The sequence below is a fragment of the Stegodyphus dumicola genome, chromosome 4 (assembly GCF_044657685.1).
Source record: "Stegodyphus dumicola isolate Sdum_Otavi_A_Nest chromosome 4, ASM4465768v1".
Lineage (NCBI taxonomy): Eukaryota > Metazoa > Arthropoda > Arachnida > Araneae > Eresidae > Stegodyphus > Stegodyphus dumicola.
The window spans coordinates 221573500-221599395 of NC_140771.1; the positions used below are offsets into that span (position 1 = coordinate 221573500).

General features: G+C 33.3%; 1 protein-coding gene across 4 annotated transcripts in view; it reads right to left on the reverse strand.

Annotated features, from left to right (window-relative positions):
• The window catches only part of LOC118181966 (sprouty-related, EVH1 domain-containing protein 2-like), a 339980-nt gene that overhangs the window by 26820 nt on the left and 287264 nt on the right, over positions 1 to 25896 (reverse strand). The window lies entirely within an intron of this gene.

Below are 25896 nucleotides of genomic sequence, written 5' to 3' on the forward strand. Positions count from 1 at the left end.
AAACATTTAACCCAGGCGACTGAAGACCATTCCATTCAACTTATCCGGGTGGGCACTGAAACGGAGAGCAGACGCTCATTTCTTCGTTCTAGGGGCGATAGGATTGTTAATTTAAAAATTCAAAAAAAAAGAAAAAAAAAAAAAAATTCATTTTCTTATTCTAACTGCTGAAAATATAAATGGATCATACTTCTCAATGATAATGTTATATATAATAGATATAGATATTAATGAAATTTTAATTACTGTCAGGAAAAAGGGGGGCTTACGTATTTTGTACTTAAAGCTCTTTTTTTTAACTCAAAATTATCTTTGCCTATGCACAGTTATGATTTATGTTTATATAAAATACAAGTAAGTTTAACATACACTACACAACTATAATGGTTGATATTAATAATAAAAATTTCAAAAACATGATGAAGTTCCATAGTACATTTTATAGATAAATTACAGTATGCATCGTGAAATAATTATAGCACTGTACTTATATTAAATCAGAATAATAGTAAAATAAATTTTGAGAATTCGCATAGAATCATGGTCGAATTAATTCATACTACTATGATGACTTAATTCGAACATGATTGCAAGCCATTGGGTTTACACAAAGCACACAAGAATTATCTGCTAAAAAAAAGATTTTCACAAATGAGTCTGGCCCGTTTTCACGTAGCGCACGGGGTGCACTGCCGGATTTACGTACAAGTTACACAAACTACAGCTTAGAGCCAATGGTTGAAATTTACGGTGCTCCAAAAAATATGAATGGTTTTAGATTTTACGGCCACCCAAAAGATTTGTTAAGGTTTTTTATGGTCTCGCTGAGTACGGAGTCTAGCAATCTGTTGCCGCACTTACCACACAAAGTTTTTTTCGGGGGGGGGAGCATCGTTTTTTTTTTGCACTTACGCTACGCACCACAAAACCACAATTTTTTTTTAACTGAATAGCAGTATATGTTTCCGATACAACATTAAGTGTTGGCATACGTTTTTATATTTGTTTCTGTTTTTTCCCTCAGTTCATCATATTAATATTCCGTTGAATAGCCGAAGAAAATTTCAATTTTTGTCTTTTCATTATTAACTTTTTATGTCTTAAGTTTATCACTTACGCCACATGAAATTCAGTTGAAGAGCGAAACCACATTACATTTAAAAGCAACATATCTTTAGAATTTCTCTATAGAGTGCTAGAGTTAACCATACATATTTTTATATTCGCTATATCTATTTCTTTAAAAACCTGCCACTCCGTAAGCCCAGCCGACTAGTACACTTATCATTAAAAAAAAAAAGTATGTATTATCGTAAAAAGAATATTGTCAGTAAGTATCATAAAAAAGTAAAAAGTATAATGACTTTAATGAGTCTAGCTAATGTAATTTCATTAAAATGTTGAATATTTCTAAATTAAACATCACATTTTACGTGAGATATTTCATCCAAAATATTAAATATTTCTAATTAAACATCACATTTTACATGAGAGACATATTTATTTAAATCCACATAAAACGTGTTACTTTAAATCAATTATATTAAAAAATAGAAGAAAAAAAAAGTAATGTTACGAATTTTCTACATATGTGGATAAGTTTAGTGAAATTATATGTGAAATTGTTGTATTTTTCTGTATAATGTAACATGAGAATCTAGAGGGAGAATGCTCTGCCGGAAAAATAAGAAAATTTGGGCAAGTCTATTTAACATCGAGTAAATGGCTATCTCGCTAAATTAACGAGATATCGCCAAGCTGGCAGTGGTTTTGAAGACTAATTTTTGTCGCCAGATTTCGTGAGAAATCGCTAAAATTTGCCACACTTGGCAACCTTTTGGCAGCATTTTGGTGCGGTCCCTGTATCTCCGTAATTGGTATTCTAAATGAATAAATTTAATTGGGCATCCTATTAGTTGTAGCCGTCTTTGGCCCTCATATGCCTTCCAGCAATTTTGAGAAGCAAAAAGTATTAGAAATATCTCAGCGGCCGTGTTGAAAAATATAAGGCCGGAAAGAGCATCTGGCCTCTTTTGTTGTCGTTGCGAGTATTGTTATGTAGAGAAATTATCTGATAGCGTTATAAAAAAAAATTAAATGAATGATTTTATGATTTATGGAAATTTAAATTTTATTTTGATTCTGAATTATTTAATTTAAGGCTTTAATTTTGGGGAGAAACAGATGCTTCTGGAAATATTATTTAGTTTAAATGAATATTATTTATTTTCTTTTATTTGTAAATCTTGTACAAACTTTTATTCATTGTGAAAGAAGCGGGGAAAGGGAGGCAATTTTCGCTAAGTCATGATTTCGCGCGCTTTAGAATGTTCGAGAAAGAATTTTCATTGTTAGTTGACCTTAAGAGAGGAAAGTACGTGACGGAAAGGTCAAAGGTTGCTACTTGTCTTTCAATGTAAGTCATTCAGGTTTTTGGCGATTGAGGGTCCGGTTGTTGGCTAAGTGAAGAAGGGCGCGCATGCGCGATCACCCTTTTTTTCCGCATTCTGGAGTTGAAAACGAAGATTTGGCCATAATTAAGGGGGCGATAAGTGAAGCCATAGTGGGAGCCCGTTTGGTGAAGGAGAAGAAGGAAATTTGAGTTGGACACACCTTTTTTTGGCTGACTCTCGGACTGACTCGCTGATTTTTGGGCTTGCTGGACAAAATGTAAGTGACTCCGAGAGGTGTTTTCCGGCGGGGAGCGGCAAATATGCTCCCCGGCCGCGTTTTGGTTAAGAGGCGAGACTCTGGACACTCTTACTTTTGGACTCGCGCACTTACTGGTTGGCTGGACTTGTGGATGTTACTCTGGAACTTACTTGGGACGTTACCCGTGAAGACTTTACCCATCCCAAGAGCTTGCTCTTGGGATGAGTAAGAACAGGCGAGCCGTAATTTCCTAGCAACAACGTTTCTGACCGGCGAAATTTGAACGAGTTACCTGCGTGTTGACATAGGACTTTCAGGACCAAGCGGATAGCCGTCCTGGGCAGCAGTGCTCCTGTTTCTGTTCTACAGTAGTGAAGTGGGTCTACATTTTTAGAACCAGTGTCAAGATGAGCCCGGCCGACATCAACGCGGGATAAGATAAGAGTCCTCCGCTTCAAGATGTCCCTTCAAGATAAGTTATATTTATTTTTGTTTTTTGTTTGAACTTTAAATCCTCTCACGGCAAAATTTAACATTGGTGCCAGATGTCTTAACAGATAAGTTGTATATATTTTTTTTTTTTTTTGTGTTTATTCGGTCCTCTCACGAAACTTCTATTTAACACTGGTGCCGTGACCTCTGCTTAGTGGGGGATCGGATCGAGAATTGAATTTGGATTTTGAATTTACCTATTTTGTGTAATTTACTTTTTAAGGAAGGAGTTAAATTTTATGTGCTAGGATTAATTAGAGTTTTTGATTTGTGTTTGCTTATTTGTTAATACGAGAGTGATAAAGTTTGAAAATGTGTGTGAATTTCAAAAATTTTGGACTTTAACGTTACGCAAACAGAATTGAACTTTAAAATTAGGAAAAATATATATTTTAATGTAGCAGAATAGGTACTGTACATTCTTACTGTTGAAAATCCTTGAGTGTTTTCTAGATGTGTATTTTTGATTTTCGACGTACTGATTTATGATACAAGATGGAAAATGAATTATTTCACGATAATCCTATGCTATTTGTGTATCCTTGTATAAAGTTTCGAGTGCTTGTCGGTAAAAACTGGACTCATTTGTTGAGCACTATTAAGAGAGCGAGACTTAAGGACTCTAATTATTTTACTGAATGAGACAAGCCATAGCTATGCGTAGCTAGAAATTTTTTTTTTTTTTTTTGTGTGTGTTTTTGCTAATTATTTAACCTAGAATCTTGTGAAATGTGTAATTGTGAGGGGTAACGTTAGAGAAATTTTGATTTTTTTAATTGATTGAATAATATTTTGTGAAATGTATGTAATGTTTTCATGATTCTCTAGCGTAGTATATTATTGCTTTTTGATTTACAATGTTTTGATATGATCCCAGTATATTGTGTAATTGTTAGTAATTTAATTTAGTATTGAGCAATGAATTTTATAAGTTCTTAAGGCATAATGATACAAATGAATGAGTTAGAAAAATTGAAGATTGTTTTTCAATTGCAAAATTATGTTTTAAAATTAACATGGGTTAGATTTGGATTTTTGCCTGAGATCAGCAATAGTGATGTTTGCATATTTAATTTTTTTTTTGGATTGAATTCTTCAGCTTGAGTGAAGTTCTAATTAGTTAAATGAGTCAGAGTAATTGGGATTAGTTATCTTCTGAGTTTTAAGTTTGTGAAGAGTTGTCATGTGAGAAATGTTTAAACAGTAGAGTTTGAGTTAGTCTTGTGAATTGTAGAAAGTGAATTTTAATGAGAATTTTGTGACAACGGGAATTTGTTTGTGAAAATGTTTGAAATAAGTTTGAGAAGATTAGTTACTTATGCTCTGTACTCATGTGTGGGAATTTTCTGTTGATTACAAGTAGTTTGTCTTGAATTTACTAGTGGATCGTAATAGATTTGATTTGAGTTATTGAATTTTCTTTCTTGGTTGGACTTGTTGCTGAATTTGGGGTTAATTCTTGTTTTGGCTTAAGTTTTGTATTTGAATTGGTAGTATCAAGATAGTTGTATCAAGTTTTTGTTTTGTTTTGGTGGTTTCTGCCAAGGTCCGTAAAATGTAAGTTCTCTGATGTTTAGTTTCTGTGGAAGAATTGAGATTTCTGTGGTCATAGGAAAATAGTAGAATTTGAGTTATGGATTTCATTTGTGTGATTTTTAGGGATTTTCGAGTTACGAGTTATGAGTATTTTTTTTTTAGTTTAGCACTTTTGAGAACTTTGCATTTGTTGCTTGCAGTTAGGTCTTGCGTGAAGTTGTAATGTCCTGAAAGCTCGTTTTCTTGTAAATACTTGCACTTCATGGTGGCACTTGACCTCTTACACCGGGAGAAACAGGAACTTGTTATCTGAGAAAACTATTGTTGTATCTTTTCATTGTGTTGGTTCAGAATTGTAACGTTTCAGTCAGCGCATTTTTCTTTCCGAGATAAGAGATCTTATGTTCTCTTTCAACGTGTCTGGGGGTTTGCTTGATACGTAAAGTTTGAGTCTGTCATTCATAATACAGCGCTTTTCTCAGCTTACATGGACGCGGTAAAGAGTTACTTTGTTTCTTTTGTTTGGGTGGAGGTGTTGTTGAAAGCTGTTACTTAGGTTACTATACAACGTTTTGGAAGTCTGATGCAGAATGGATCTCAGTTTTTGCCTAAAATTGGGGGGTTTGTTTTGAACACTTTTTTCTGATTTGTGATATTTTATTTAGTGTTCTAGTAACGTGCTTCAGTCCAGCTTTGATTGATTTCTTTGACTAGTTGAAATTTTTTTTTGTGGGGACCTAATGGATTTTTAGAATTACTGAATTTTTTTTGGTGTTGTTACTCACTAGTGTTTACCGTGAGGTTTGAAATTTTTAGCGGCACTTCACTCTTGCTGGTTGATTTCTTTTTTGGCTGGATTTGAATTACAGTGAAATATTTTTGACTTGATATGGTTTAACGTAATGATTATGTGTGTATTTGTTTAGGTATTGCAGTTTAAAATTTTTTTTTGTTTAAGTGTCACGGATCTCATTGCTCATTTGAATTATGTACGAAATTTTTACAGTTTAATTGTATTTTCATTTTATGTGTATATGTGTATCTTGGTAGTATTTGTAAATTTTTGGCCAAACGTTATTTTGTACATGCATTAGGTTGTATTATTATTATTATTTTTGTGTGTCTTGGATAAAATTCTAATTGGTATTTGCACAGCGTATTCGTTATGTTCATTCTCGGAATTGATTTTGGTTGGATTGAATTTTTGGACAATCACGTTTTCCTTCTTTCTGATTTTTTTGTGTGGGGTATTTTCGGCTGGTTCCGAGGTTCCTTGTGTTGTAACGTTCTTTTCTTTTCTAATGCTTGGCCCTGATCAGGCCGCTTTTATTCTTAGACGTGATTGTTTGGGATTCATTCCTGGAAGTTATTCAATTTCGTAGTACTTAGGGGGGTCTTTACTCTTTGTTTGAATACGTTCATGTGACATATTTTATTTGGAATTGTTTGAATTATTAGTGTGTTTATTTTCTCAGGAATGTATTTTATGTATCTGCGGCGCGTTAATTATCTTATTGATTGATCTTAGACATATTTTGTTTGTGATTAGCGCCTTATTTTTATTTTTATTTTTGTATGTGTTCTGAGTATTTCTAGGTTTAATTAAGTGATTTAATTGATGTTTTTGATCAATTATTTTTGATGATATTCCTTGAGTATTTTAATTAGTAATTGCTTTGATTAATCTTGTTGTTTTACTTGCACATTTTGGACTTTACATTTAATGTGTCAGTAACGTCACTGTACCAAGGAGTCGTATGAAATATTGTTACATCATGTTATCCTTAACCTTATTGCACAGTATGAGTCATGGTATTTCAAGAAGTGTCTGTCTGCTAAATTTTGGTAAACCAAAATTTAATTCCTTAGGGGAAAGGAATGTTATGTAGAGAAATTATCTGATAGCGTTATAAAAAAAATTAAATGAATGATTTTATGATTTATGGAAATTTAAATTTTATTTTGATTCTGAATTATTTAATTTAAGGCTTTAATTTTGGGGAGAAACAGATGCTTCTGGAAATATTATTTAGTTTAAATGAATATTATTTATTTTCTTTTATTTGTAAATCTTGTACAAACTTTTATTCATTGTGAAAGAAGCGGGGAAAGGGAGGCAATTTTCGCCAAGTCATGATTTCGCGCGCTTTAGAATGTTCGAGAAAGAATTTTCATTGTTAGTTGACCTTAAGAGAGGAAAGTACGTGACGGAAAGGTCAAAGGTTGCTACTTGTCTTTCAATGGAAGTCATTCAGGTTTTTGGCGATTGAGGGTCCGGTTGTTGGCTAAGTGAAGAAGGGCGCGCATGCGCGATCACCCTTTTTTTCCGCATTCTGGAGTTGAAAACGAAGATTTGGCCATAATTAAGGGGGCGATAAGTGAAGCCATAGTGGGAGCCCGTTTGGTGAAGGAGAAGAAGGAAATTTGAGTTGGACACACCTTTTTTTGGCTGACTCTCGGACTGACTCGCTGATTTTTGGGCTTGCTGGACAAAATGTAAGTGACTCCGAGAGGTGTTTTCCGGCGGGGAGCGGCAAATATGCTCCCCGGCCGCGTTTTGGTTAAGAGGCGAGACTCTGGACACTCTTACTTTTGGACTCGCGCACTTACTGGTTGGCTGGACTTGTGGATGTTACTCTGGAACTTACTTGGGACGTTACCCGTGAAGACTTTACCCATCCCAATAAGTTATATTTATTTTTGTTTTTTGTTTGAACTTTAAATCCTCTCACGGCAAAATTTAACATTGGTGCCAGATGTCTTAACAGATAAGTTGTATATATTTTTTTTTTTTTTTTTGTGTTTATTCGGTCCTCTCACGAAACTTCTATTTAACACTGGTGCCGTGACCTCTGCTTAGTGGGGGATCGGATCGAGAATTGAATTTGGATTTTGAATTTACCTATTTTGTGTAATTTACTTTTTAAGGAAGGAGTTAAATTTTATGTGCTAGGATTAATTAGAGTTTTTGATTTGTGTTTGCTTATTTGTTAATACGAGAGTGATAAAGTTTGAAAATGTGTGTGAATTTCAAAAATTTTGGACTTTAACGTTACGCAAACAGAATTGAACTTTAAAATTAGGAAAAATATATATTTTAATGTAGCAGAATAGGTACTGTACATTCTTACTGTTGAAAATCCTTGAGTGTTTTCTAGATGTGTATTTTTGATTTTCGACGTACTGATTTATGATACAAGATGGAAAATGAATTATTTCACGATAATCCTATGCTATTTGTGTATCCTTGTATAAAGTTTCGAGTGCTTGTCGGTAAAAACTGGACTCATTTGTTGAGCACTATTAAGAGAGCGAGACTTAAGGACTCTAATTATTTTACTGAATGAGACAAGCCATAGCTATGCGTAGCTAGAAATTTTTTTTTTTTTTTGTGTGTGTTTTTGCTAATTATTTAACCTAGAATCTTGTGAAATGTGTAATTGTGAGGGGTAACGTTAGAGAAATTTTGATTTTTTTAATTGATTGAATAATATTTTGTGAAATGTATGTAATGTTTTCATGATTCTCTAGCGTAGTATATTATTGCTTTTTGATTTACAATGTTTTGATATGATCCCAGTATATTGTGTAATTGTTAGTAATTTAATTTAGTATTGAGCAATGAATTTTATAAGTTCTTAAGGCATAATGATACAAATGAATGAGTTAGAAAAATTGAAGATTGTTTTTCAATTGCAAAATTCTGTTTTAAAATTAACATGGGTTAGATTTGGATTTTTGCCTGAGATCAGCAATAGTGATGTTTGCATATTTAATTTTTTTTTTGGATTGAATTCTTCAGCTTGAGTGAAGTTCTAATTAGTTAAATGAGTCAGAGTAATTGGGATTAGTTATCTTCTGAGTTTTAAGTTTGTGAAGAGTTGTCATGTGAGAAATGTTTAAACAGTAGAGTTTGAGTTAGTCTTGTGAATTGTAGAAAGTGAATTTTAATGAGAATTTTGTGACAACGGGAATTTGTTTGTGAAAATGTTTGAAATAAGTTTGAGAAGATTAGTTACTTATGCTCTGTACTCATGTGTGGGAATTTTCTGTTGATTACAAGTAGTTTGTCTTGAATTTACTAGTGGATCGTAATAGATTTGATTTGAGTTATTGAATTTTCTTTCTTGGTTGGACTTGTTGCTGAATTTGGGGTTAATTCTTGTTTTGGCTTAAGTTTTGTATTTGAATTGGTAGTATCAAGATAGTTGTATCAAGTTTTTGTTTTGTTTTGGTGGTTTCTGCCAAGGTCCGTAAAATGTAAGTTCTCTGATGTTTAGTTTCTGTGGAAGAATTGAGATTTCTGTGGTCATAGGAAAATAGTAGAATTTGAGTTATGGATTTCATTTGTGTGATTTTTAGGGATTTTCGAGTTACGAGTTATGAGTATTTTTTTTTTAGTTTAGCACTTTTGAGAACTTTGCATTTGTTGCTTGCAGTTAGGTCTTGCGTGAAGTTGTAATGTCCTGAAAGCTCGTTTTCTTGTAAATACTTGCACTTCATGGTGGCACTTGACCTCTTACACCGGGAGAAACAGGAACTTGTTATCTGAGAAAACTATTGTTGTATCTTTTCATTGTGTTGGTTCAGAATTGTAACGTTTCAGTCAGCGCATTTTTCTTTCCGAGATAAGAGATCTTATGTTCTCTTTCAACGTGTCTGGGGGTTTGCTTGATACGTAAAGTTTGAGTCTGTCATTCATAATACAGCGCTTTTCTCAGCTTACATGGACGCGGTAAAGAGTTACTTTGTTTCTTTTGTTTGGGTGGAGGTGTTGTTGAAAGCTGTTACTTAGGTTACTATACAACGTTTTGGAAGTCTGATGCAGAATGGATCTCAGTTTTTGCCTAAAATTGGGGGGTTTGTTTTGAACACTTTTTTCTGATTTGTGATATTTTATTTAGTGTTCTAGTAACGTGCTTCAGTCCAGCTTTGATTGATTTCTTTGACTAGTTGAAATTTTTTTTTGTGGGGACCTAATGGATTTTTAGAATTACTGAATTTTTTTTGGTGTTGTTACTCACTAGTGTTTACCGTGAGGTTTGAAATTTTTAGCGGCACTTCACTCTTGCTGGTTGATTTCTTTTTTGGCTGGATTTGAATTACAGTGAAATATTTTTGACTTGATATGGTTTAACGTAATGATTATGTGTGTATTTGTTTAGGTATTGCAGTTTAAAATTTTTTTTTGTTTAAGTGTCACGGATCTCATTGCTCATTTGAATTATGTACGAAATTTTTACAGTTTAATTGTATTTTCATTTTATGTGTATATGTGTATCTTGGTAGTATTTGTAAATTTTTGGCCAAACGTTATTTTGTACATGCATTAGGTTGTATTATTATTATTATTTTTGTGTGTCTTGGATAAAATTCTAATTGGTATTTGCACAGCGTATTCGTTATGTTCATTCTCGGAATTGATTTTGGTTGGATTGAATTTTTGGACAATCACGTTTTCCTTCTTTCTGATTTTTTTGTGTGGGGTATTTTCGGCTGGTTCCGAGGTTCCTTGTGTTGTAACGTTCTTTTCTTTTCTAATGCTTGGCCCTGATCAGGCCGCTTTTATTCTTAGACGTGATTGTTTGGGATTCATTCCTGGAAGTTATTCAATTTCGTAGTACTTAGGGGGGTCTTTACTCTTTGTTTGAATACGTTCATGTGACATATTTTATTTGGAATTGTTTGAATTATTAGTGTGTTTATTTTCTCAGGAATGTATTTTATGTATCTGCGGCGCGTTAATTATCTTATTGATTGATCTTAGACATATTTTGTTTGTGATTAGCGCCTTATTTTTATTTTTATTTTTGTATGTGTTCTGAGTATTTCTAGGTTTAATTAAGTGATTTAATTGATGTTTTTGATCAATTATTTTTGATGATATTCCTTGAGTATTTTAATTAGTAATTGCTTTGATTAATCTTGTTGTTTTACTTGCACATTTTGGACTTTACATTTAATGTGTCAGTAACGTCACTGTACCAAGGAGTCGTATGAAATATTGTTACATCATGTTATCCTTAACCTTATTGCACAGTATGAGTCATGGTATTTCAAGAAGTGTCTGTCTGCTAAATTTTGGTAAACCAAAATTTAATTCCTTAGGGGAAAGGAATGTTATGTAGAGAAATTATCTGATAGCGTTATAAAAAAAATTAAATGAATGATTTTATGATTTATGGAAATTTAAATTTTATTTTGATTCTGAATTATTTAATTTAAGGCTTTAATTTTGGGGAGAAACAGATGCTTCTGGAAATATTATTTAGTTTAAATGAATATTATTTATTTTCTTTTATTTGTAAATCTTGTACAAACTTTTATTCATTGTGAAAGAAGCGGGGAAAGGGAGGCAATTTTCGCCAAGTCATGATTTCGCGCGCTTTAGAATGTTCGAGAAAGAATTTTCATTGTTAGTTGACCTTAAGAGAGGAAAGTACGTGACGGAAAGGTCAAAGGTTGCTACTTGTCTTTCAATGGAAGTCATTCAGGTTTTTGGCGATTGAGGGTCCGGTTGTTGGCTAAGTGAAGAAGGGCGCGCATGCGCGATCACCCTTTTTTTCCGCATTCTGGAGTTGAAAACGAAGATTTGGCCATAATTAAGGGGGCGATAAGTGAAGCCATAGTGGGAGCCCGTTTGGTGAAGGAGAAGAAGGAAATTTGAGTTGGACACACCTTTTTTTGGCTGACTCTCGGACTGACTCGCTGATTTTTGGGCTTGCTGGACAAAATGTAAGTGACTCCGAGAGGTGTTTTCCGGCGGGGAGCGGCAAATATGCTCCCCGGCCGCGTTTTGGTTAAGAGGCGAGACTCTGGACACTCTTACTTTTGGACTCGCGCACTTACTGGTTGGCTGGACTTGTGGATGTTACTCTGGAACTTACTTGGGACGTTACCCGTGAAGACTTTACCCATCCCAATAAGTTATATTTATTTTTGTTTTTTGTTTGAACTTTAAATCCTCTCACGGCAAAATTTAACATTGGTGCCAGATGTCTTAACAGATAAGTTGTATATATTTTTTTTTTTTTTTTGTGTTTATTCGGTCCTCTCACGAAACTTCTATTTAACACTGGTGCCGTGACCTCTGCTTAGTGGGGGATCGGATCGAGAATTGAATTTGGATTTTGAATTTACCTATTTTGTGTAATTTACTTTTTAAGGAAGGAGTTAAATTTTATGTGCTAGGATTAATTAGAGTTTTTGATTTGTGTTTGCTTATTTGTTAATACGAGAGTGATAAAGTTTGAAAATGTGTGTGAATTTCAAAAATTTTGGACTTTAACGTTACGCAAACAGAATTGAACTTTAAAATTAGGAAAAATATATATTTTAATGTAGCAGAATAGGTACTGTACATTCTTACTGTTGAAAATCCTTGAGTGTTTTCTAGATGTGTATTTTTGATTTTCGACGTACTGATTTATGATACAAGATGGAAAATGAATTATTTCACGATAATCCTATGCTATTTGTGTATCCTTGTATAAAGTTTCGAGTGCTTGTCGGTAAAAACTGGACTCATTTGTTGAGCACTATTAAGAGAGCGAGACTTAAGGACTCTAATTATTTTACTGAATGAGACAAGCCATAGCTATGCGTAGCTAGAAATTTTTTTTTTTTTTTTGTGTGTGTTTTTGCTAATTATTTAACCTAGAATCTTGTGAAATGTGTAATTGTGAGGGGTAACGTTAGAGAAATTTTGATTTTTTTAATTGATTGAATAATATTTTGTGAAATGTATGTAATGTTTTCATGATTCTCTAGCGTAGTATATTATTGCTTTTTGATTTACAATGTTTTGATATGATCCCAGTATATTGTGTAATTGTTAGTAATTTAATTTAGTATTGAGCAATGAATTTTATAAGTTCTTAAGGCATAATGATACAAATGAATGAGTTAGAAAAATTGAAGATTGTTTTTCAATTGCAAAATTCTGTTTTAAAATTAACATGGGTTAGATTTGGATTTTTGCCTGAGATCAGCAATAGTGATGTTTGCATATTTAATTTTTTTTTTGGATTGAATTCTTCAGCTTGAGTGAAGTTCTAATTAGTTAAATGAGTCAGAGTAATTGGGATTAGTTATCTTCTGAGTTTTAAGTTTGTGAAGAGTTGTCATGTGAGAAATGTTTAAACAGTAGAGTTTGAGTTAGTCTTGTGAATTGTAGAAAGTGAATTTTAATGAGAATTTTGTGACAACGGGAATTTGTTTGTGAAAATGTTTGAAATAAGTTTGAGAAGATTAGTTACTTATGCTCTGTACTCATGTGTGGGAATTTTCTGTTGATTACAAGTAGTTTGTCTTGAATTTACTAGTGGATCGTAATAGATTTGATTTGAGTTATTGAATTTTCTTTCTTGGTTGGACTTGTTGCTGAATTTGGGGTTAATTCTTGTTTTGGCTTAAGTTTTGTATTTGAATTGGTAGTATCAAGATAGTTGTATCAAGTTTTTGTTTTGTTTTGGTGGTTTCTGCCAAGGTCCGTAAAATGTAAGTTCTCTGATGTTTAGTTTCTGTGGAAGAATTGAGATTTCTGTGGTCATAGGAAAATAGTAGAATTTGAGTTATGGATTTCATTTGTGTGATTTTTAGGGATTTTCGAGTTACGAGTTATGAGTATTTTTTTTTTAGTTTAGCACTTTTGAGAACTTTGCATTTGTTGCTTGCAGTTAGGTCTTGCGTGAAGTTGTAATGTCCTGAAAGCTCGTTTTCTTGTAAATACTTGCACTTCATGGTGGCACTTGACCTCTTACACCGGGAGAAACAGGAACTTGTTATCTGAGAAAACTATTGTTGTATCTTTTCATTGTGTTGGTTCAGAATTGTAACGTTTCAGTCAGCGCATTTTTCTTTCCGAGATAAGAGATCTTATGTTCTCTTTCAACGTGTCTGGGGGTTTGCTTGATACGTAAAGTTTGAGTCTGTCATTCATAATACAGCGCTTTTCTCAGCTTACATGGACGCGGTAAAGAGTTACTTTGTTTCTTTTGTTTGGGTGGAGGTGTTGTTGAAAGCTGTTACTTAGGTTACTATACAACGTTTTGGAAGTCTGATGCAGAATGGATCTCAGTTTTTGCCTAAAATTGGGGGGTTTGTTTTGAACACTTTTTTCTGATTTGTGATATTTTATTTAGTGTTCTAGTAACGTGCTTCAGTCCAGCTTTGATTGATTTCTTTGACTAGTTGAAATTTTTTTTTGTGGGGACCTAATGGATTTTTAGAATTACTGAATTTTTTTTGGTGTTGTTACTCACTAGTGTTTACCGTGAGGTTTGAAATTTTTAGCGGCACTTCACTCTTGCTGGTTGATTTCTTTTTTGGCTGGATTTGAATTACAGTGAAATATTTTTGACTTGATATGGTTTAACGTAATGATTATGTGTGTATTTGTTTAGGTATTGCAGTTTAAAATTTTTTTTTGTTTAAGTGTCACGGATCTCATTGCTCATTTGAATTATGTACGAAATTTTTACAGTTTAATTGTATTTTCATTTTATGTGTATATGTGTATCTTGGTAGTATTTGTAAATTTTTGGCCAAACGTTATTTTGTACATGCATTAGGTTGTATTATTATTATTATTTTTGTGTGTCTTGGATAAAATTCTAATTGGTATTTGCACAGCGTATTCGTTATGTTCATTCTCGGAATTGATTTTGGTTGGATTGAATTTTTGGACAATCACGTTTTCCTTCTTTCTGATTTTTTTGTGTGGGGTATTTTCGGCTGGTTCCGAGGTTCCTTGTGTTGTAACGTTCTTTTCTTTTCTAATGCTTGGCCCTGATCAGGCCGCTTTTATTCTTAGACGTGATTGTTTGGGATTCATTCCTGGAAGTTATTCAATTTCGTAGTACTTAGGGGGGTCTTTACTCTTTGTTTGAATACGTTCATGTGACATATTTTATTTGGAATTGTTTGAATTATTAGTGTGTTTATTTTCTCAGGAATGTATTTTATGTATCTGCGGCGCGTTAATTATCTTATTGATTGATCTTAGACATATTTTGTTTGTGATTAGCGCCTTATTTTTATTTTTATTTTTGTATGTGTTCTGAGTATTTCTAGGTTTAATTAAGTGATTTAATTGATGTTTTTGATCAATTATTTTTGATGATATTCCTTGAGTATTTTAATTAGTAATTGCTTTGATTAATCTTGTTGTTTTACTTGCACATTTTGGACTTTACATTTAATGTGTCAGTAACGTCACTGTACCAAGGAGTCGTATGAAATATTGTTACATCATGTTATCCTTAACCTTATTGCACAGTATGAGTCATGGTATTTCAAGAAGTGTCTGTCTGCTAAATTTTGGTAAACCAAAATTTAATTCCTTAGGGGAAAGGAATGTTATGTAGAGAAATTATCTGATAGCGTTATAAAAAAAATTAAATGAATGATTTTATGATTTATGGAAATTTAAATTTTATTTTGATTCTGAATTATTTAATTTAAGGCTTTAATTTTGGGGAGAAACAGATGCTTCTGGAAATATTATTTAGTTTAAATGAATATTATTTATTTTCTTTTATTTGTAAATCTTGTACAAACTTTTATTCATTGTGAAAGAAGCGGGGAAAGGGAGGCAATTTTCGCCAAGTCATGATTTCGCGCGCTTTAGAATGTTCGAGAAAGAATTTTCATTGTTAGTTGACCTTAAGAGAGGAAAGTACGTGACGGAAAGGTCAAAGGTTGCTACTTGTCTTTCAATGGAAGTCATTCAGGTTTTTGGCGATTGAGGGTCCGGTTGTTGGCTAAGTGAAGAAGGGCGCGCATGCGCGATCACCCTTTTTTTCCGCATTCTGGAGTTGAAAACGAAGATTTGGCCATAATTAAGGGGGCGATAAGTGAAGCCATAGTGGGAGCCCGTTTGGTGAAGGAGAAGAAGGAAATTTGAGTTGGACACACCTTTTTTTGGCTGACTCTCGGACTGACTCGCTGATTTTTGGGCTTGCTGGACAAAATGTAAGTGACTCCGAGAGGTGTTTTCCGGCGGGGAGCGGCAAATATGCTCCCCGGCCGCGTTTTGGTTAAGAGGCGAGACTCTGGACACTCTTACTTTTGGACTCGCGCACTTACTGGTTGGCTGGACTTGTGGATGTTACTCTGGAACTTACTTGGGACGTTACCCGTGAAGACTTTACCCATCCCAATAAGTTATATTTATTTTTGTTTTTTGTTTGAACTTTAAATCCTCTCACGGCAAAATTTAACATTGGTGCCAGATGTCTTAACAGATAAGTTGTATATATTTTTTTTTTTTTTTTGTGTTTATTCGGTCCTCTCACGAAACTTCTATTTAACACTGGTGCCGTGACCTCTGCTTAGTGGGGGATCGGATCGAGAATTGAATTTGGATTTTGAATTTACCTATTTTGTGTAATTTACTTTTTAAGGAAGGAGTTAAATTTTATGTGCTAGGATTAATTAGAGTTTTTGATTTGTGTTTGCTTATTTGTTAATACGAGAGTGATAAAGTTTGAAAATGTGTGTGAATTTCAAAAATTTTGGACTTTAACGTTACGCAAACAGAATTGAACTTTAAAATTAGGAAAAATATATATTTTAATGTAGCAGAATAGGTACTGTACATTCTTACTGTTGAAAATCCTTGAGTGTTTTCTAGATGTGTATTTTTGATTTTCGACGTACTGATTTATGATACAAGATGGAAAATGAATTATTTCACGATAATCCTATGCTATTTGTGTATCCTTGTATAAAGTTTCGAGTGCTTGTCGGTAAAAACTGGACTCATTTGTTGAGCACTATTAAGAGAGCGAGACTTAAGGACTCTAATTATTTTACTGAATGAGACAAGCCATAGCTATGCGTAGCTAGAAATTTTTTTTTTTTTTTTGTGTGTGTTTTTGCTAATTATTTAACCTAGAATCTTGTGAAATGTGTAATTGTGAGGGGTAACGTTAGAGAAATTTTGATTTTTTTAATTGATTGAATAATATTTTGTGAAATGTATGTAATGTTTTCATGATTCTCTAGCGTAGTATATTATTGCTTTTTGATTTACAATGTTTTGATATGATCCCAGTATATTGTGTAATTGTTAGTAATTTAATTTAGTATTGAGCAATGAATTTTATAAGTTCTTAAGGCATAATGATACAAATGAATGAGTTAGAAAAATTGAAGATTGTTTTTCAATTGCAAAATTCTGTTTTAAAATTAACATGGGTTAGATTTGGATTTTTGCCTGAGATCAGCAATAGTGATGTTTGCATATTTAATTTTTTTTTTGGATTGAATTCTTCAGCTTGAGTGAAGTTCTAATTAGTTAAATGAGTCAGAGTAATTGGGATTAGTTATCTTCTGAGTTTTAAGTTTGTGAAGAGTTGTCATGTGAGAAATGTTTAAACAGTAGAGTTTGAGTTAGTCTTGTGAATTGTAGAAAGTGAATTTTAATGAGAATTTTGTGACAACGGGAATTTGTTTGTGAAAATGTTTGAAATAAGTTTGAGAAGATTAGTTACTTATGCTCTGTACTCATGTGTGGGAATTTTCTGTTGATTACAAGTAGTTTGTCTTGAATTTACTAGTGGATCGTAATAGATTTGATTTGAGTTATTGAATTTTCTTTCTTGGTTGGACTTGTTGCTGAATTTGGGGTTAATTCTTGTTTTGGCTTAAGTTTTGTATTTGAATTGGTAGTATCAAGATAGTTGTATCAAGTTTTTGTTTTGTTTTGGTGGTTTCTGCCAAGGTCCGTAAAATGTAAGTTCTCTGATGTTTAGTTTCTGTGGAAGAATTGAGATTTCTGTGGTCATAGGAAAATAGTAGAATTTGAGTTATGGATTTCATTTGTGTGATTTTTAGGGATTTTCGAGTTACGAGTTATGAGTATTTTTTTTTTAGTTTAGCACTTTTGAGAACTTTGCATTTGTTGCTTGCAGTTAGGTCTTGCGTGAAGTTGTAATGTCCTGAAAGCTCGTTTTCTTGTAAATACTTGCACTTCATGGTGGCACTTGACCTCTTACACCGGGAGAAACAGGAACTTGTTATCTGAGAAAACTATTGTTGTATCTTTTCATTGTGTTGGTTCAGAATTGTAACGTTTCAGTCAGCGCATTTTTCTTTCCGAGATAAGAGATCTTATGTTCTCTTTCAACGTGTCTGGGGGTTTGCTTGATACGTAAAGTTTGAGTCTGTCATTCATAATACAGCGCTTTTCTCAGCTTACATGGACGCGGTAAAGAGTTACTTTGTTTCTTTTGTTTGGGTGGAGGTGTTGTTGAAAGCTGTTACTTAGGTTACTATACAACGTTTTGGAAGTCTGATGCAGAATGGATCTCAGTTTTTGCCTAAAATTGGGGGGTTTGTTTTGAACACTTTTTTCTGATTTGTGATATTTTATTTAGTGTTCTAGTAACGTGCTTCAGTCCAGCTTTGATTGATTTCTTTGACTAGTTGAAATTTTTTTTTGTGGGGACCTAATGGATTTTTAGAATTACTGAATTTTTTTTGGTGTTGTTACTCACTAGTGTTTACCGTGAGGTTTGAAATTTTTAGCGGCACTTCACTCTTGCTGGTTGATTTCTTTTTTGGCTGGATTTGAATTACAGTGAAATATTTTTGACTTGATATGGTTTAACGTAATGATTATGTGTGTATTTGTTTAGGTATTGCAGTTTAAAATTTTTTTTTGTTTAAGTGTCACGGATCTCATTGCTCATTTGAATTATGTACGAAATTTTTACAGTTTAATTGTATTTTCATTTTATGTGTATATGTGTATCTTGGTAGTATTTGTAAATTTTTGGCCAAACGTTATTTTGTACATGCATTAGGTTGTATTATTATTATTATTTTTGTGTGTCTTGGATAAAATTCTAATTGGTATTTGCACAGCGTATTCGTTATGTTCATTCTCGGAATTGATTTTGGTTGGATTGAATTTTTGGACAATCACGTTTTCCTTCTTTCTGATTTTTTTGTGTGGGGTATTTTCGGCTGGTTCCGAGGTTCCTTGTGTTGTAACGTTCTTTTCTTTTCTAATGCTTGGCCCTGATCAGGCCGCTTTTATTCTTAGACGTGATTGTTTGGGATTCATTCCTGGAAGTTATTCAATTTCGTAGTACTTAGGGGGGTCTTTACTCTTTGTTTGAATACGTTCATGTGACATATTTTATTTGGAATTGTTTGAATTATTAGTGTGTTTATTTTCTCAGGAATGTATTTTATGTATCTGCGGCGCGTTAATTATCTTATTGATTGATCTTAGACATATTTTGTTTGTGATTAGCGCCTTATTTTTATTTTTATTTTTGTATGTGTTCTGAGTATTTCTAGGTTTAATTAAGTGATTTAATTGATGTTTTTGATCAATTATTTTTGATGATATTCCTTGAGTATTTTAATTAGTAATTGCTTTGATTAATCTTGTTGTTTTACTTGCACATTTTGGACTTTACATTTAATGTGTCAGTAACGTCACTGTACCAAGGAGTCGTATGAAATATTGTTACATCATGTTATCCTTAACCTTATTGCACAGTATGAGTCATGGTATTTCAAGAAGTGTCTGTCTGCTAAATTTTGGTAAACCAAAATTTAATTCCTTAGGGGAAAGGAATGTTATGTAGAGAAATTATCTGATAGCGTTATAAAAAAAATTAAATGAATGATTTTATGATTTATGGAAATTTAAATTTTATTTTGATTCTGAATTATTTAATTTAAGGCTTTAATTTTGGGGAGAAACAGATGCTTCTGGAAATATTATTTAGTTTAAATGAATATTATTTATTTTCTTTTATTTGTAAATCTTGTACAAACTTTTATTCATTGTGAAAGAAGCGGGGAAAGGGAGGCAATTTTCGCCAAGTCATGATTTCGCGCGCTTTAGAATGTTCGAGAAAGAATTTTCATTGTTAGTTGACCTTAAGAGAGGAAAGTACGTGACGGAAAGGTCAAAGGTTGCTACTTGTCTTTCAATGGAAGTCATTCAGGTTTTTGGCGATTGAGGGTCCGGTTGTTGGCTAAGTGAAGAAGGGCGCGCATGCGCGATCACCCTTTTTTTCCGCATTCTGGAGTTGAAAACGAAGATTTGGCCATAATTAAGGGGGCGATAAGTGAAGCCATAGTGGGAGCCCGTTTGGTGAAGGAGAAGAAGGAAATTTGAGTTGGACACACCTTTTTTTGGCTGACTCTCGGACTGACTCGCTGATTTTTGGGCTTGCTGGACAAAATGTAAGTGACTCCGAGAGGTGTTTTCCGGCGGGGAGCGGCAAATATGCTCCCCGGCCGCGTTTTGGTTAAGAGGCGAGACTCTGGACACTCTTACTTTTGGACTCGCGCACTTACTGGTTGGCTGGACTTGTGGATGTTACTCTGGAACTTACTTGGGACGTTACCCGTGAAGACTTTACCCATCCCAATAAGTTATATTTATTTTTGTTTTTTGTTTGAACTTTAAATCCTCTCACGGCAAAATTTAACATTGGTGCCAGATGTCTTAACAGATAAGTTGTATATATTTTTTTTTTTTTTTTGTGTTTATTCGGTCCTCTCACGAAACTTCTATTTAACACTGGTGCCGTGACCTCTGCTTAGTGGGGGATCGGATCGAGAATTGAATTTGGATTTTGAATTTACCTATTTTGTGTAATTTACTTTTTAAGGAAGGAGTTAAATTTTATGTGCTAGGATTAATTAGAGTTTTTGATTTGTGTTTGCTTATTTGTTAATACGAGAGTGATAAAGTTTGAAAATGTGTGTGAATTTCAAAAATTTTGGACTTTAACGTTACGCAAACAGAATTGAACTTTAAAATTAGGAAAAATATATATTTTAATGTAGCAGAATAGGTACTGTACATTCTTACTGTTGAAAATCCTTGAGTGTTTTCTAGATGTGTATTTTTGATTTTCGACGTACTGATTTATGATACAAGATGGAAAATGAATTATTTCACGATAATCCTATGCTATTTGTGTATCCTTGTATAAAGTTTCGAGTGCTTGTCGGTAAAAACTGGACTCATTTGTTGAGCACTATTAAGAGAGCGAGACTTAAGGACTCTAATTATTTTACTGAATGAGACAAGCCATAGCTATGCGTAGCTAGAAATTTTTTTTTTTTTTTTGTGTGTGTTTTTGCTAATTATTTAACCTAGAATCTTGTGAAATGTGTAATTGTGAGGGGTAACGTTAGAGAAATTTTGATTTTTTTAATTGATTGAATAATATTTTGTGAAATGTATGTAATGTTTTCATGATTCTCTAGCGTAGTATATTATTGCTTTTTGATTTACAATGTTTTGATATGATCCCAGTATATTGTGTAATTGTTAGTAATTTAATTTAGTATTGAGCAATGAATTTTATAAGTTCTTAAGGCATAATGATACAAATGAATGAGTTAGAAAAATTGAAGATTGTTTTTCAATTGCAAAATTCTGTTTTAAAATTAACATGGGTTAGATTTGGATTTTTGCCTGAGATCAGCAATAGTGATGTTTGCATATTTAATTTTTTTTTTGGATTGAATTCTTCAGCTTGAGTGAAGTTCTAATTAGTTAAATGAGTCAGAGTAATTGGGATTAGTTATCTTCTGAGTTTTAAGTTTGTGAAGAGTTGTCATGTGAGAAATGTTTAAACAGTAGAGTTTGAGTTAGTCTTGTGAATTGTAGAAAGTGAATTTTAATGAGAATTTTGTGACAACGGGAATTTGTTTGTGAAAATGTTTGAAATAAGTTTGAGAAGATTAGTTACTTATGCTCTGTACTCATGTGTGGGAATTTTCTGTTGATTACAAGTAGTTTGTCTTGAATTTACTAGTGGATCGTAATAGATTTGATTTGAGTTATTGAATTTTCTTTCTTGGTTGGACTTGTTGCTGAATTTGGGGTTAATTCTTGTTTTGGCTTAAGTTTTGTATTTGAATTGGTAGTATCAAGATAGTTGTATCAAGTTTTTGTTTTGTTTTGGTGGTTTCTGCCAAGGTCCGTAAAATGTAAGTTCTCTGATGTTTAGTTTCTGTGGAAGAATTGAGATTTCTGTGGTCATAGGAAAATAGTAGAATTTGAGTTATGGATTTCATTTGTGTGATTTTTAGGGATTTTCGAGTTACGAGTTATGAGTATTTTTTTTTTAGTTTAGCACTTTTGAGAACTTTGCATTTGTTGCTTGCAGTTAGGTCTTGCGTGAAGTTGTAATGTCCTGAAAGCTCGTTTTCTTGTAAATACTTGCACTTCATGGTGGCACTTGACCTCTTACACCGGGAGAAACAGGAACTTGTTATCTGAGAAAACTATTGTTGTATCTTTTCATTGTGTTGGTTCAGAATTGTAACGTTTCAGTCAGCGCATTTTTCTTTCCGAGATAAGAGATCTTATGTTCTCTTTCAACGTGTCTGGGGGTTTGCTTGATACGTAAAGTTTGAGTCTGTCATTCATAATACAGCGCTTTTCTCAGCTTACATGGACGCGGTAAAGAGTTACTTTGTTTCTTTTGTTTGGGTGGAGGTGTTGTTGAAAGCTGTTACTTAGGTTACTATACAACGTTTTGGAAGTCTGATGCAGAATGGATCTCAGTTTTTGCCTAAAATTGGGGGGTTTGTTTTGAACACTTTTTTCTGATTTGTGATATTTTATTTAGTGTTCTAGTAACGTGCTTCAGTCCAGCTTTGATTGATTTCTTTGACTAGTTGAAATTTTTTTTTGTGGGGACCTAATGGATTTTTAGAATTACTGAATTTTTTTTGGTGTTGTTACTCACTAGTGTTTACCGTGAGGTTTGAAATTTTTAGCGGCACTTCACTCTTGCTGGTTGATTTCTTTTTTGGCTGGATTTGAATTACAGTGAAATATTTTTGACTTGATATGGTTTAACGTAATGATTATGTGTGTATTTGTTTAGGTATTGCAGTTTAAAATTTTTTTTTGTTTAAGTGTCACGGATCTCATTGCTCATTTGAATTATGTACGAAATTTTTACAGTTTAATTGTATTTTCATTTTATGTGTATATGTGTATCTTGGTAGTATTTGTAAATTTTTGGCCAAACGTTATTTTGTACATGCATTAGGTTGTATTATTATTATTATTTTTGTGTGTCTTGGATAAAATTCTAATTGGTATTTGCACAGCGTATTCGTTATGTTCATTCTCGGAATTGATTTTGGTTGGATTGAATTTTTGGACAATCACGTTTTCCTTCTTTCTGATTTTTTTGTGTGGGGTATTTTCGGCTGGTTCCGAGGTTCCTTGTGTTGTAACGTTCTTTTCTTTTCTAATGCTTGGCCCTGATCAGGCCGCTTTTATTCTTAGACGTGATTGTTTGGGATTCATTTTTGGAAGTTATTCAATTTCGTAGTACTTAGGGGGGTCTTTACTCTTTGTTTGAATACGTTCATGTGACATATTTTATTTGGAATTGTTTGAATTATTAGTGTGTTTATTTTCTCAGGAATGTATTTTATGTATCTGCGGCGCGTTAATTATCTTATTGATTGATCTTAGACATATTTTGTTTGTGATTAGCGCCTTATTTTTATTTTTATTTTTGTATGTGTTCTGAGTATTTCTAGGTTTAATTAAGTGATTTAATTGATGTTTTTGATCAATTATTTTTGATGATATTCCTTGAGTATTTTAATTAGTAATTGCTTTGATTAATCTTGTTGTTTTACTTGCACATTTTGGACTTTACATTTAATGTGTCAGTAACGTCACTGTACCAAGGAGTCGTATGAAATATTGTTACATCATGTTATCCTTAACCTTATTGCACAGTATGAGTCATGGTATTTCAAGAAGTGTCTGTCTGCTAAATTTTGGTAAACCAAAATTTAATTCCTTAGGGGAAAGGAATGTTATGTAGAGAAATTATCTGATAGCGTTATAAAAAAAATTAAATGAATGATTTTATGATTTATGGAAATTTAAATTTTATTTTGATTCTGAATTATTTAATTTAAGGCTTTAATTTTGGGGAGAAACAGATGCTTCTGGAAATATTATTTAGTTTAAATGAATATTATTTATTTTCTTTTATTTGTAAATCTTGTACAAACTTTTATTCATTGTGAAAGAAGCGGGGAAAGGGAGGCAATTTTCGCCAAGTCATGATTTCGCGCGCTTTAGAATGTTCGAGAAAGAATTTTCATTGTTAGTTGACCTTAAGAGAGGAAAGTACGTGACGGAAAGGTCAAAGGTTGCTACTTGTCTTTCAATGGAAGTCATTCAGGTTTTTGGCGATTGAGGGTCCGGTTGTTGGCTAAGTGAAGAAGGGCGCGCATGCGCGATCACCCTTTTTTTCCGCATTCTGGAGTTGAAAACGAAGATTTGGCCATAATTAAGGGGGCGATAAGTGAAGCCATAGTGGGAGCCCGTTTGGTGAAGGAGAAGAAGGAAATTTGAGTTGGACACACCTTTTTTTGGCTGACTCTCGGACTGACTCGCTGATTTTTGGGCTTGCTGGACAAAATGTAAGTGACTCCGAGAGGTGTTTTCCGGCGGGGAGCGGCAAATATGCTCCCCGGCCGCGTTTTGGTTAAGAGGCGAGACTCTGGACACTCTTACTTTTGGACTCGCGCACTTACTGGTTGGCTGGACTTGTGGATGTTACTCTGGAACTTACTTGGGACGTTACCCGTGAAGACTTTACCCATCCCAAGAGCTTGCTCTTGGGATGAGTAAGAACAGGCGAGCCGTAATTTCCTAGCAACAACGTTTCTGACCGGCGAAATTTGAACGAGTTACCTGCGTGTTGACATAGGACTTTCAGGACCAAGCGGATAGCCGTCCTGGGCAGCAGTGCTCCTGTTTCTGTTCTACAGTAGTGAAGTGGGTCTACATTTTTAGAACCAGTGTCAAGATGAGCCCGGCCGACATCAACGCGGGATAGGATAAGAGTCCTCCGCTTCAAGATGTCCCTTTAAGATAAGTTTTATTTTTTTTGGTGTGTTTGAACTTTAGGCAAGCTTTTCAAAAACGTCCTTAGCAGAAAAAAAACAACGTCAAATCTAAAATTTAACTCTCAGGCCTTTAATTGTTTCCCTTTTCTTTCTTTTAAATCACCAGACAAACCTTAAGTTTTTTTATGAATTTAAATGAACAGACTCTCAGATGAGGTTAAGATTTTTCTTATTGTGTTGTAATTGAATAAACTGATATTTAATCTGGAACCTCTTACAGTATGTTTTCTTTATATATTTAATATGAACTTTTCCTTTATATCTTGTATATGTTTTATGTTTTCGATCCTCTCACGGCGCGGTCCCGGAATGCATTTTTTTTTCACAACGCAAAAATGCTGTACACGTTTCACTATACGATTACTGCCTTTTACGGCAAGTAGTTTCATATTTAACATTTAACAATATAGGAATTTCAGATATAACATGGTAGCTAGAAGTAAAACTATTTAACCTTGGTGTCGAAACTTTTTCTTCATAACAGTATTGAAAGCTTGCCTTTTTAGATGCGCTTTGCTTGCGTAGTGTTTAACGTTTTTAGTAGTTTGAAGTGTAACTACTGATTGTACTCGTAATACTGTAAGAGTATTTCTGCGAAAAATTCCAGAACTCTGAAGTGTTTCTTTTCATAAAATAAATTTTATCAAGATATCATCGGACCGGTGTGCATTCAATCTATTACGAATCCCCCTGCAAGCAAGCAAGTCTCAAAAACTACGCTTCTTGCTTTTAAATCAGTTTATTATTCAGTAACGTTGCAGATTACATTTGAAAGCATCTTAGGCTTTACTAAATAGCAACACGCTGGAGCGTGGAAGATAAAAGAATTTTATTTCCGGCTGCAGCAACACATTGTTTTCATAGAGTCGAGTTTCTTAACACTTTTTTTCGAATGGAACAGACTTGCACGCTGAAGATAAAAATGTTATATTTTGAAAACAACTATTCGCTTTCATATCAGTGAGTTTATTATTTAAAAATTAATTTAAGTTTTACAGAATATAAAATAAATAATAAAACAAATTCGAATTTCAAAATTTCGGCTTCCAGGTGTAATTGTTTGGGTAGAGGACTACGTTATTCAAAATCTGATGGCTTTACGAACCATCGTTTTTTTCAGAATGCAAAAAAAAATACATACATACATAGAGATTCTTCATTATTTGAAAATAATACAAGGCCTTAATATTCGGTGGAAACAATATGAAGCAATACATATTATATTAAAATGAAAGAATCATTCATATTCATAAATTTAATTTTATGTTTAATATT